The following is a 13,055-nucleotide window of genomic DNA, read 5'->3' on the forward strand; positions in this document are numbered from 1 at the left end:
ACTAGCAAGACAGGAACACAATCCCACCCATTAGCAGAGAGGCTGCCAAAAATCATAAGTTCACAGACACCCAAAACACACCACTGGACGCGGTCCTATTCACCAGAAAGACAAGATCCAGCCTTATCCACCAGAACACAGGCACCAGTCCCGTCCACCAGGAAGCCTACACAACCCACTGAACCAACCGTACCCATTGGGGGCAGACACCAAAAATAACAGGAACTACGAACCTGCAGCCTGCAAAAAGGAGACCCCAAACGCAGTAAGTTAAACAAAATGAGAAGACAGAGAAATATGCAGCAGATGAAGGAGCAAGGTAAAAACCCACCAGACCAAACAAATGAAGAGGAAATAGGCAGTCTACCTGCAAAAGAATTCGGAGTCATGATAGTAAAGATGATCTAAAATCTTGGAAATAGAATGGAGAAAATACAAGAAACGTTTAAGAAGGACCTAGAAGAACTAAGGAGCAAACAAACAATGATGGACAACACAATAAATGAAAATTAAAAATTCTCTAGAAAGAATCAATAGCAGAATAACTGAGGCAGAAGAATGGATAAGTGACCTGGAAGATAAAATAGTGGAAATAACTATTGCAGAGCAGAATAAAGAAAAAAGAATGAAAAGGATTGAGGACAGTCTCAGAGACCTCTGGGACAACATTAAACGCACCAACATTCGAATTATAGGGGTTCCAGAAGAAGAAGAGAAAAAGAAAGGGACTGAGAAAATATTTGAAGAGATTATAGTTGAAAACTTCCCTAATATGGGAAAGGAAACAGCCAATCAAGTCCAGGAAGCACAGAGAGTCCCATACAGGATAAATCCAAGGAGAAATATGCCAAGACACATATTAATCAAACTATCAAAAATTAAATACAAAGAAAAAATATTTAAAGCAGCAAGGGAAAAGCAACAAATAACATACAAAGGAATCCCCATAAGGTTAACAGCTGATCTTTCAGCAGAAACTCTGCAAGCCAGAAGGGAGTGGCAGGACATATTTAAAGTGATGAAAGGGAAAAACCTACAACCAAGATTACTCTACCCAGCAAGGATCTCATTCAGATTTGATGGAGAAATTAAAACCTTTACAGACAAGCAAAAGCTAAGAGAATTCAGCACCACCAAACCAGCTTTACAACAAATGCTAAAGGAACTTCTCTAGGCAGGAAACACAAGAGAAGGAAAAGACCGACAATAACAAACCCCAAACAATTAAGAAGATGGAACATACATACTGATAACTACCTTAAATGTAAATGGATTAATTTTAGGCAATTCCAACTTTTTTCACTTTTATTATAATGCTGCAATAATAATCTTTATGGAAAATCTTTCCCCCCAGGTTGTGAGTTATTTTCTTAAGAGAGATTTCCAGAATCTTCCCTAGGTCAGCCAACAGTTTTTGAGGTCTGCGACTATCTTAGTCAATGTTGTATTGCTTCATAATACCAGCACAGGGAGTAACTAGTAGAAACTTAGTCAATTGTTTAGTGACTATAACTAAGCTGAACTTAAATGGCTTGGGTCTCTAACAAAGAAGAGCATTTATATTAACCAAGTTCTGCAAACCACACATATAGAGAAAATCCTACCCTGGCCAGAGGACATACCAGAAAGCCAGCTTTGTTCATACATTTCCACCAAATTCCAGATCTACTTTTCAAATTGCAAAATGACTCTAACCTGCAACAGAAGCAAAGGTAAATTTTCAGGAGTGTACTCTCTCCTTAGGCAGCTCTCTAGCTCCCTCTGCATGACATCTGCTTGAATAACAAGGGGTTTTGACTCAGCCACCTGAACCCGGGGTTGGGGGCGTGGGGAACAGAGCAAGCAAACAAAAGGAAAGAAGGAAATAAAACTATCAGGGTCTATGACGGAAAATGGCATATGATTTATGATAGTTTTTATACAACACATTATGCTGTTACATATAATGAATTTCCAAATAATGAATTTTAACATCACAAATCAAGGAACTGTAAAGTTTAAAACACTACAAAAATCAGATCTCTCCAAAGAAGTATTGGCCTGTTCTGATCCAGCAGTGAGCTGAATATTGGGCTGTTTTGTCTTTGTAACCACTGTCAATAAGATCAGCTGTTTGTTTGCAAAAATAAGCTTTCCCTGCTAACAGTTTCCAACAAGTTAGCAAATTCTAATTTATTGTTGTGTTGAAATAGCCCACTGTTCTACTCATCTGTAAAGTTTTCTTTAGAGCCAGTTCCCTTTCTCTTTGAAAGTAAGAAATGTCCTTTGGCATTCGAACAGAGCTGCAGAAAGTTTTATGCAATAGAAGCTGTATATTATAGAAGCTATAATAAATCAGATTAAAGATAGGCCCTGATTAATCTGTAACTCCACAACTGCTCATTTCTAAATAAGTGTATCGTATTATACTGGGATGTTGGGGGCATGTAAAGGCCACAAGCTTCTGTCTTAGTCAGAATCTCTCTTGTGTACACCTCATGCCGGTTAAACCTTTCCCTGGGCCAGTTTTTCTCTCCTTCTCATACAAACATCGTCTTTCCTCTACCCCTGATTTACTTCTTTATTTCTGACAATAGTAAGGATGTTTCTTTCCCCCACCCATATTTCCTACAGTAACCACATTTCTAACAACTACTGTGCTTATCTGACCTCTATCTTACCGTAGCTGACACAAAAAATCATTATTTAATAATTTAAACAAAATGTTTTTATTTTTGTGCTCTTGCTCAATTATCTAGAGGGTGAAAATGACCCTTAAATATCAAACATGAAATACTTTGGAAATTATTTTCACCAAACTTTCTGCTTCAGAAAAATTATTTATCCCTAGGAAAAGCATAGCAGAAGTGTCTGCTTAAGCACCCTCTGACTGCTGTCCAAGCCCAATCATGAGGAAGTTGTTTGTACCAAAGGCTCTGACATGAGGAGGTACAAGCAGCACTGCCTGGGGCCTGATAAGAGGTTGGATCCTGGATCAGGAAGAGGAGCGCTCTCCCCATTGGGTGTAAGATACACCCCAAGGCTTGGCAGCTTTGGGAACATTGCAACCATGGAGCAGATGTTACTTCCTTAAGATGGGACTTCGGGAACACTGGCAAGGGAGCCACAGGAGATAGTTCCGGAACACATGTGAGAAACCACCTTGAGATCTGAGGGGGACTGTAGTCAGTAAAGTATGGTTAATGTTCATATGACTGTTATCAGTCCCCATGGATAAGTTTTAAGGGAAGATAAAAATAGACTTGCCAGCAGTTCACCCTACTGGAGGCAGTGGTCCTGTGAAACGAACACCAGGCTGACAGTCAGGAGGTCCCTCAGCCACGTGAGGCTAAGCTTGATCCATTTGTGTTGAATTCACAACTGCAGTTGGAATAATGCCTTCCCTTATCTCCTCACGTCTTGTTTTTTTGTGTTTTTTTTTGCGGTACGCGGGCCTCTCACTGTTGTGGCCTCTCCCGTTGCGGAGCACAGGCTCCGGACGCGCAGGCTCAGCGGCCATGGCTCACGGGCCCAGCCGCTCCGCGGCATGTGGGATCTTCCCGGACCGGGGCACGAACCCGTGTCCCCTGCATCAACAGGTGGACTCTCAACAACTGCGCCACCAGGGAAGCCCTATGTCTTGGTCTTGATGGAAAAAAGGCACAAGCTCTGAAAGGGTAAAAGCATTAATAAATCAAAGGTATAACTTCTGTGATTACTGGGTACCTGAATTCTGGCTGCAGCCTCATGGAGGTGGAGAACCAGTAACCACCTAGAAAGGGGACCAGCTACTAAAGGCAGTCAGAGAAACAGAAGAAACCCATCCCTTCCCTGCCCTTTGGTCTTCTAATTCTTTGGCATGCTGGGAGATTGGGTGGGGTTCTGGGTTTAGTTCTCTGACCCACTCTTGCTTAGACCATGCTCAGACCATGCCTTTCCTTTCAGTTAACCCCAAAGTGTCTGCGAATGACCTAAAAGAGATTGGTGAACATGGTATGTACATCAAGCCCAAAAAAGAGATTCACTCATTTGTTCATCAACATACATTCATTCATCTATGTATTCGGCAAGCATCTATGAAGCACTTAACAACCACAAAGACCTGGGCTTATGGGGGCAAGATGAGGGAAAGAATGGGAAAGAAGGAAGGAAGCTAGGAAGGAAAGAAGGAAGGGAGGGAGGGAGGGAGGGAGGGTGGAAGAAAAGATGACTAAGGCACAGTTATCCTCCAGTTCTCAATAGATTTTGTAGTCTAGTAGGAAATGAGAATTCTAAAGTTATTATCAGGAGTGGATATTTTCCAGGGACTCCAGAACCAAGCACAACACCTGGCAAACAGAAGGTGATCAATAAATGTTTGTTGGATTAATAGTTAGATTCTTCAGGTCCAGTGTTTGGTGGTTTTGGGGAGTGGAGAAATACAGGTATCCAGAGATTTCCCATCACTCTGTCCTAAAAGGGACTTCAGAAAACCTTTCTTACCACAATGCACAGTGGGCAGCCCCTTGCCTGACACCCTGACATTTAAGTTTTAACAATATCAACATTTGATCTTTGCATGGTGTTTTATAGTTTTCAAAGTGCTTTAGCATGCATGATCTCAACTGACCTTTATAAGGTAGGCAAGGTACATATTTTTAACCTTTCAAATAAAGGAACAAAAGCTGGGAGAAATTACGACTTGCATGGTTCCATTCCCTTTCCACTTCATCACACAATCCTTGATCTGCTTCATATACCTCAGGGCTTTAAATACCAAATTATAAAATACACTAAATACTGGTTCTTCAGAATCATCTTTGGAAGGAGGTACTAATGTACCTATTTCCTGCTTCTTCTCCAGACCTTCCCTCTCCAACCTTCACCATCCACATTGTGTTTACTCAGCTACTCAACCTAAAAGGGTCCTTATAACTGCTCCTCTTGATGAATTGTGGCAGTAGCAGAAACAGAGGAGTTTGAATGTCCTGGGCCCATGAGGGCTGAATTGGCTACCCTGTCTCTCTAAAAGAATTTGATTGCTATGGTTGGCAGCATTTACCTATAGAATAGCTCCTAACAGAACATCATTTTGCAGAATTCATTATCAAACACCTCACATTATTTTCATTTTGAAATTTCTCATCAAAATCAAGGTCAAATTCAGTTAAAATATCATTGGAGAAAATGAGATTTCATTGACTATGATTTGTATAGTAGCTTCTGGAACTTTAAGACAATGATATTTGTGAGATGTAAGAGCACTTTTCCTTCTTCCTTGGTAGCACATTGCCTCTAAATGCCTTGACAATTCTAGAATATAGGAAAACCTTAGGGGCAGCAGTTAAGTCTGAGCTTGAGATGATGCCAACTGTCCATGTAAAAAGGAGAGGAGGTTCTGATGGAGACTATGGGATGAGAGTAGGGGTTAAAGCCCCTAAGACCATGCCTTCACACTGCCCTTATTTACCTGTAAGCTCGATGAGTTGACCCCTGAAGAGTCCCCTGTTCTTCTGTCTCAGACTTCAGTTCTGTCAATTGTACAGCCAGTTCTTTTTCCAACACCTGGATCCTTTCTGTGGAAGCAATCTTATAACTTTCATCCATGGTTTGCATTTACTAATTTTCTGATCCCTGAAAAAAAGAGAGAAAAAATTTGTGGCCGACTTCCTCAGTGACCATTAACCAGTGCATGGGACTTTGTCTATCATTGTCCAAGAAATCATGTCAGTTTTGTCGAAATGTATGCTTTTGTAATTTGGAGAAACAGCTGGACCAGACTGCTGTCATTTACGAGTTAATTACCATTTGGTAAACAGTAGAGAAAACATAACATAGGTTAGAATATCCATTGACCATCTTTGTTCAGCCCAGCTCACCTTTAGAAACATCTCTGTTCCAGCTTTGACTGTGAGGGTTTATTAAATGAGTTTGCATCCACCCTGCCTGACTTCTGTTGTCTTCATAAAGGCTGTAAAGGGGATTACACACTAAACGTTATGAGTGGTGGTTACTGCTGCTTTCTAATACCACTTCAGCTGGAACAAACAATAGGTGTGCGCAGGATCCCTCTACTTGCCTAAAGTATATCTCCATAAGCCTTTTTGAAGGCATGAGCTTCTGACAACAGGTAATAGACTGAGGGTGCAGGTCTATGTCGTATGATCATGATCCATGTACTTTTGGGTTTGGAAGAAAATCACGCTTATGCATTTGAATGTGTTTTCTTAATTCTGAATGCTGATATTTGTCATATAGCTTTTACAATGAAATAAAATAGTTGATAACCACCTCCTACCCCCACTGCCACCCCAGTTCACAGCCTGTCAGATTCAACACAATTGTTTGCTAAGTACTTAGTGTCAATATTTTAATGAACAACATAGATTAACTTCATGACCCAGAATGAGACCCACGAATTGCAGGAGATTCAGTAGATGATGTGTTTCTTGTGCTACTGCTGCCCTCATCTGTCCTGGATGAGAAGGGGTAAAGTCACAAGAAGGGGTAAAATATTTAAACTTTCCTTTTTTCCTTTGACATTTCTAAGATTTTCATTTTCAGAGGTATTTCATTTTCTCAAGTTACTCTGCTGCCTTTTCAACAAATAGGAAAGATGTAGAGATGTTTTGTGTAGAGGCTACCTTTGGGAGCCTATTCATTCTTTTTATAAATATTAAAAATGGAAATGAGCATTGTGTTCAGTCTAGGTTGTGAACCTGCAGAGTTATAAATCTGTCATGTTTGGCACACTGCTGGAGCTCAGTAAAATGCACTGTTGTTGTTCTCAGCAAAAGTAAAATGTTGTTATGAAAAGTATTTGCCACTTGGCCGTGTCCTTTCAAGTTGGGCAAACAGTTAAACAGCTGCCTTAACAGCTGCATTCCAACCAGCAGCCAAGAAGGGCAGCAACACAGACTGACATTCTTCTCCCAAAGGATGGATATTCTGCCCTTATTTCCTGATCATTTTCAACACTTCACAGCTCAGAAATGAGAACATTTAATCCTGCATCATTTAGCTTGTTACACAGTCAAGTACAGTATTCACAAAATTAACATAAGGAGAGGTTGGTCTTTGCCAACTGTCCGTGAAATGCATCCAACCCAGAGGAATCCATGCCTGCTGAGCACTCATGGCTAGTGTTAAAGAGACAAACAACTGTTTATTTATTTATTTATTTATTTTTAACTTTTTATTGGAGTATAATTGCTTTACAATGGTGTGTTAGTTTCTGCTTTATAACGAAGTGAATCAGTTATACATATACATATATCCCCATATCTCTTGCCTCTTACATCTCCCTCCCTCCCACCCTCCCTATCCCACCCTCCCTATCCCACCCCTCCAGGCGGTCACAAAACACCCGAGCTGATCTCCCTGTGCTATGAGACTGCTTCCCACTAGCTATCTATTTTACATTTGGTAGTGTATATATGTCCATATATACACTACCATTCTCTCATTTTGTCCCAGCTTACCCTTCCCCCTTCCCGTGTCCTCAAGTCCATTCTCTAGTAGGTCTGCGTCTTTATTCCCATCTTGCCCCTAGGTTCTTCATGACCACTTTTTTTTTTAGATTGCATATATATGTCTTAGCATATGGTATTTGTTTTTCTCTGTCTGACTTACTTCACTCTGTATGACAGGCTCTAGGGACACAACAGTTTATTTTGGGAGAGGGAAAGATGGGTTCCATTTATCGAGCACCTACTCTGCATGAGACAGGCACTGGGCCCTCATTTAACATCTCAGAAAAGAGATTCTCAAGAATTGTTTCAATAGTGTCTTTTAAAAAATAAATACATTTAATTAACTATCGACTATAAACAAACAAACCAACCCCCCCTTTTTAAAAGTGGGTTTAAAAAGTGGTACAATCTAAGCTCTAAGGAAAAGATGGTAAGATTAGCTTGAGTAGGGTTTGAGAGTGTTTAATAGGTAAAGTGGGCTTCAATGGGGTTAAAGCAGGAATGTTTAGAAGAGAAATAATGAATAACTTCAGAGTCTTATAGGGAAATGTATAATGCATGTCAAAAACTTCAAAGTGACTACCAAAAGAATGGAAATGCAACACAGAGCTTCCCAAACAAGCAGGGGTTAGGGATAGGAAATGGGTCTTTTAAATCCAGTAGAAGGCAGGAAAAGAGAAAAAAGGAAACAAAAAGAAGTATGGTAGAAATAAGTTCAAATATATCAGTAACTATAATAAATGTAAATGGATAAAGCCCATCTATCAAAACACATAAATCAGCACAGTTCTGAACATTTTTAAAACCCCTAAAATTTGGTAATGTGATAGGTACCAAAATAAAACAATGATTTTTATTCTAGCAAATGCTAGAATAGAATTTAAACTGTGAGCAAGCTGGCCCTGTATCACCATGGGGCAATTCAATCTTCTTCACAAAGATCTGCAAGGTACTCCATAACTTCGCTGGGTAAATCATTTTTGACGCTTGGTCATCTTTTTTTTTTTTTTTTTGCAGTACGCGGGCCTCTCACTGTTGTGGCCTCTCCCGCTGCGCAGCACAGGCTCCAGACGCACAGGCTCAGCAGCCATGGCTCATGGGCCTAGCCGCTCCGCAGCATGTGGGATCTTCCCAGACCGGGGCACGAACCCGTGTCCCCTGCATCAGCAGGCGGACTCTCAACCACTGTGCCACCAGGGAAGCCCTATGTTTGGTCATCTTTGATCATTAACATGTTCTTCCTGTGTACAAATGAAATTTCTCCTGTGACACATTATACACCATCTCCTGGATCAGTAGGGTAAGACTAACTGTTTTAACAAAAAGACACAGTCATCAGTGGCTTAAAGAAAAAAATTGTTTAAATGTGTCTAATGTAATGTGTTTGGTAAATGTGTGTAAACTGTCTGCTCCTCTTGGACATTCAAGGACCCTGGTTCCTTCCAAGTCAGTTCCACCATCCCTTAGGCATTTTTCAGACAAACACATTAGTGTTTTCTCCTCAGTGTGGCTACAGAACATGACCTTTAGTTGGGTGAGGGGACACACAAGACATATATTTGATGTTCTGAATTGGATAACCTGCATCTACTTCTAGTTTACCAAGAGCTTTGTTTTGTTTTTCTTGAATGGGTATTGAATTGTGTCATTTGCTTCTTCAGCATCTATTAAGGTAGCCATGTGACTTTCCTCATTTATTTTTTTAATGTGGTGAATTTCACAGATTTTCTATTGTTAATACAAAACTGCTTTCTTGGAATAAATCCCACTTGGCAATGATCTGTTATCTTTTTTTTTTTTTTAAAGAAAAATGGACTCATTTTGCTACTGTTGTTTAGGATTTTTGCATTTATGTTCATGAGAACAATTGGCCTGTCATTTTCTTAAAATGTTCATGTCAGGTTTTGGTATCAAGATTATACTACCCTCTTAAAAAAATGTTGTGAACTGTTCCTTTCTCCTCTATATTCTGAGAAAGTTTAAGGTTGGTATTATTTCTTCCTTAAATGTTTGGAATAATTCACCTGTGAAACATCTCAGCCTGAAATTTTCTTTATGGGAGGGTTTTAAATTACAGATCCAATATTTTTAACAGATTATGATTATTCACATTTTTGTTTCTTTTTTATATTCATTTTAATATTTTTTAAAAGAGCATTTCATCTAAGTTGATTTTTTTTGGTGTAAGGTTATTCATAATATCCTTTTATATTTTTAACAGCTGTGTTGAGATATAATTAACCTGCTTAAAGTGAACAATTCAATGATTTTTAGTGTATTCACAGTGGTGCAACCATCACCACAATTCATTTTAGAACATTTTCATCACCCAAAAAAGAAACCCCATATCCATTAGCAGTCACTCCCCATTTTTCTCTAAGCCACCCCACCCCCCAGCAATAGGCAACCACTAACTTACTTTCTATCTCTATAGATTTGCCCATTCTGGAAACTTTATATAAATGGAATCATATAATACATGGTCTTTTGTGACTGGCTTCTTTTGTTTCCCATAATGTTTTCAAAGTTCATCCACGTTTTAGCATGTATCAGTATATCAGTCCTTTTTTATAGCTGTATATTATTCCATTGTATGCTTACACCACTTTTGTTTACTGGTTCATCAGTTGGTGGAAATTTGGGTTGTTTCCAGTTTTTGGCTATTATAAATAATGTTGCTATAAATATTCAAGTCAAAGTTTTTGCCAGACTCTTCCAAAGCAGGGGCACCATTTTATAATCCCATCAGCATCGTAGGAGGGTTCTAATTTCTCTACATCTTTGTCAACACTTGCCACCTTTCTTTTTTATTTTAGCCATTCTAGTGGATGTGAAGTTGTATCTCACTGTGGTTTTGACTTACATTTCCTTAATGGCTAATGATGTTGAGTATCTTTTCATGTACTTATTGGTCATTGGTATATCTTCTTTGGAGAAATGTCTATTCAGATTCTTTGTCCATTTCTAAATTGAGTTTTTTGGTTCTTTACTGATGAGTTGTAAGTGTTCTTCACATATTCTAGATACATGTTCTTTATCAGATATGTGATTTGCAAATATTTTCTCCCATTCTGTGGGTCATCTTCTCACTTTGTTGATGTTGCCCTTTGAAGCCCTTTATCTTTTTTTTTTAACATCTTTATTGGAGTATAATTGCTTTACAATGGTGTGTTAGTTTCTGCTGTATAACAAAGTGAATCAGCTATACATATACATATATCCCCATATCTCCTCCCTCTTGCGTCTCTGTCCCACACCCCCATCCCACCCCTCTAGGTGGACACAAAGCACTGAGCTGATCTCCCTGTGCTATGCGGCTGCTTCCCACTAGCTATCTATTTTACATTTGGTAGTGTATATATGTCCCTATATACCTTACCACTCTCTCACTTCGTCCCAGCTAACCCTTCCCCCTCCCCATGTCCTCAAGTCCATTCTCTATGTCTGTGTCTTTACTCCTGTCCTGCCCCCAGGTTCTTTAGAACCACTTTTTTTTTTTTTAGATTCCATATATGTGTTAGCATATGGTACCTGTTTTTCTCTTTCTGACTTACTTCACTCTGTATGACAGTCTCTAGGTCCATCCACCTCACTACAAATAACTCAGTTTTGTTTCTCTTTATGGCTGAGTAATATTCCATTGTATATATGTGCCACATCTTCTTTATCAATTCATCTGTCGATGGACACTTAGGTTGCTTCCATGTCCTGGCTATTGTAAATAGAGCTGCAATGAACATTGTGGTACATGACTCTTTGTGAATTATGGTTTTCTCAGAGTATATGCCCACTAGTGGGATGGCTGGGTCGTATGATAGTTCTATTTTTAGTTTTTTAAGGAACCTCCATACTGTTCTCCATAGTGGCTGTGTCACTTTACATTCCCACCAACAGTGCAAGAAGGTTCCCTTTTCTCCACACCCTCTCCAGCTTGATGATGCCCATTCTGACCAGGGTGAGGTGATACCACATTGTAGCTTTGATTTGCATTTCTCTAATAATTAGTGATGTTGAGCATCCTTTCATGTGTTTGTTGGAAATCTATCTTCTTTGGAGAAATGTCTATTTAGGTCTTCTGCCCGTTTTTGGATTGGGTTGTTTATTTGATATTGAGCTGCATGAGCTGCTTATAAATTTTGGAGATTAATCCTTTGTCAGTTGCTTAATTTGCAAATATTTTCTCCCATTCTGAGGGCTGTCTTTTCGTCTTGTTTATGGTTTCCTTTGCTGTGCAAAAGCTTTTAAGTTTCATTAGGTCCCATTTGTTTATTTTTATTTCCATTTCTCTAGGAGGTGGGTCAAAAAGGATCTTGCTGTGATTTATGTCATGAAGTATTCTGCCTGTGTTTTCCTCTAAGAGTTTTATAGTGTCTGGAGTTACATTTAGGTCTTTAATCCATTTTGAGTTTATTTTTGTGTATGTTGTTAGGGAGTGTTTGAAGCCCTTTATATTTTTTTTAATTTAATTTAATTTATTTTTTATACAGCAGGTTCTTATTAGTTATCTATTTTATATATATTAGTGTATACATGTCAATCCCAATCTCCCAATTCATCCCACCACCACCACCACCCGGCCACTTTCGCCCCTTGGTGTCCATACGTTTGTTCAGCCCTTTATCTTTTTAATGTCTATGGGATGTATACTGCTGTCTCCTTTTAAATTCCTGATACTGATAATTTCTGTACTTGCTATTTTATCTTGATCAGTCTTATTAGGGATTTAATAATTTTATTAAATGTTTCAAATGACCCACATTTAGTTTTTTTTTTTTTGCGGTACATGGGCCTCTCACTGTTGTGGCCTCTCCCGTTGTGGAGCACAGGCTCCGGACGCGCAGGCTCAGTGGCCATGGCTCATGGGCCTAGTTGCTCCACAGCATGTGGGATCCTCCCAGACCGGGGGAAGAACCCGTGTCCCCTGCATTTGCAGGCGGACTCTCAACCAGTGCGCCATCAGGGAAGCCCCCCATATTTAGTTTTATTGTGTCTACTCTATGTCTGCCTTCTCTTTCATTGATTTTTGCTCATTTATTATTCATCTATTATTGATATTTATTTATATAATTTATTATACAAATTGAGCTATACCTATTGATTTATCATTTATTATTTACATATTTATTATTTATTAAGAGTCATTTATTATACCATTTATCTTACTATCTTAAATTTAATTTGCTCTTCTTTTTCTAGCACTTGAGATGGAAGTTTAGATCATTAATTTTTTACCTGTCTTCTAAGATATGCATTTAAAGCTATAAACTTCCTTCTAAGCATTATTTTAGCTGCATTACCGTTTTGGATGTTGTGTTTTCATTATTTATCATTTAAATGCTTTCTAGTTTCCATTGTGATTTCTTCTTTGACCTATAAGTTGTTTAGAGGTGGTTCTATATTTCTGTTATTAATTTCTAGTGTGATTGCACTGTGTTCTGAGAACGTACCCTGCATGACTTCAATTTTTAAAAATATTTTAAACTTGCTTTATGGCCCAACATATGATCTGTTTTGGTAAATGTTCCAAATACTCTTGAAAAGAATATATATTTACTATTGTTGGGAATAGTGTTCGATTAGGTTAATTAGATCACATTTCTTCTTAATCTTTTATATCTGATTTAT

The 13,055-nt window shown here is 38.8% G+C and overlaps 1 protein-coding gene across 1 annotated transcript in view; it reads right to left on the reverse strand.

The window, feature by feature from the left end:
* The window catches only part of CCDC162P (coiled-coil domain containing 162), an 85,012-nt gene that overhangs the window by 47,888 nt on the left and 24,069 nt on the right, over window positions 1–13,055 (reverse strand). The window contains exons 3-4 of the mRNA XM_049695314.1: window positions 5,429–5,592; window positions 1,696–1,806 (exon numbers count right to left, since the gene is read on the reverse strand). The gene's annotated coding sequence lies outside the window, so the exon portion shown is untranslated. The remainder of the gene's footprint in view (window positions 1–1,695; window positions 1,807–5,428; window positions 5,593–13,055) is intronic.

The sequence above is a fragment of the Orcinus orca genome, chromosome 12 (assembly GCF_937001465.1).
Source record: "Orcinus orca chromosome 12, mOrcOrc1.1, whole genome shotgun sequence".
NCBI classification, from domain to species: Eukaryota; Metazoa; Chordata; class Mammalia; order Artiodactyla; family Delphinidae; genus Orcinus; species Orcinus orca.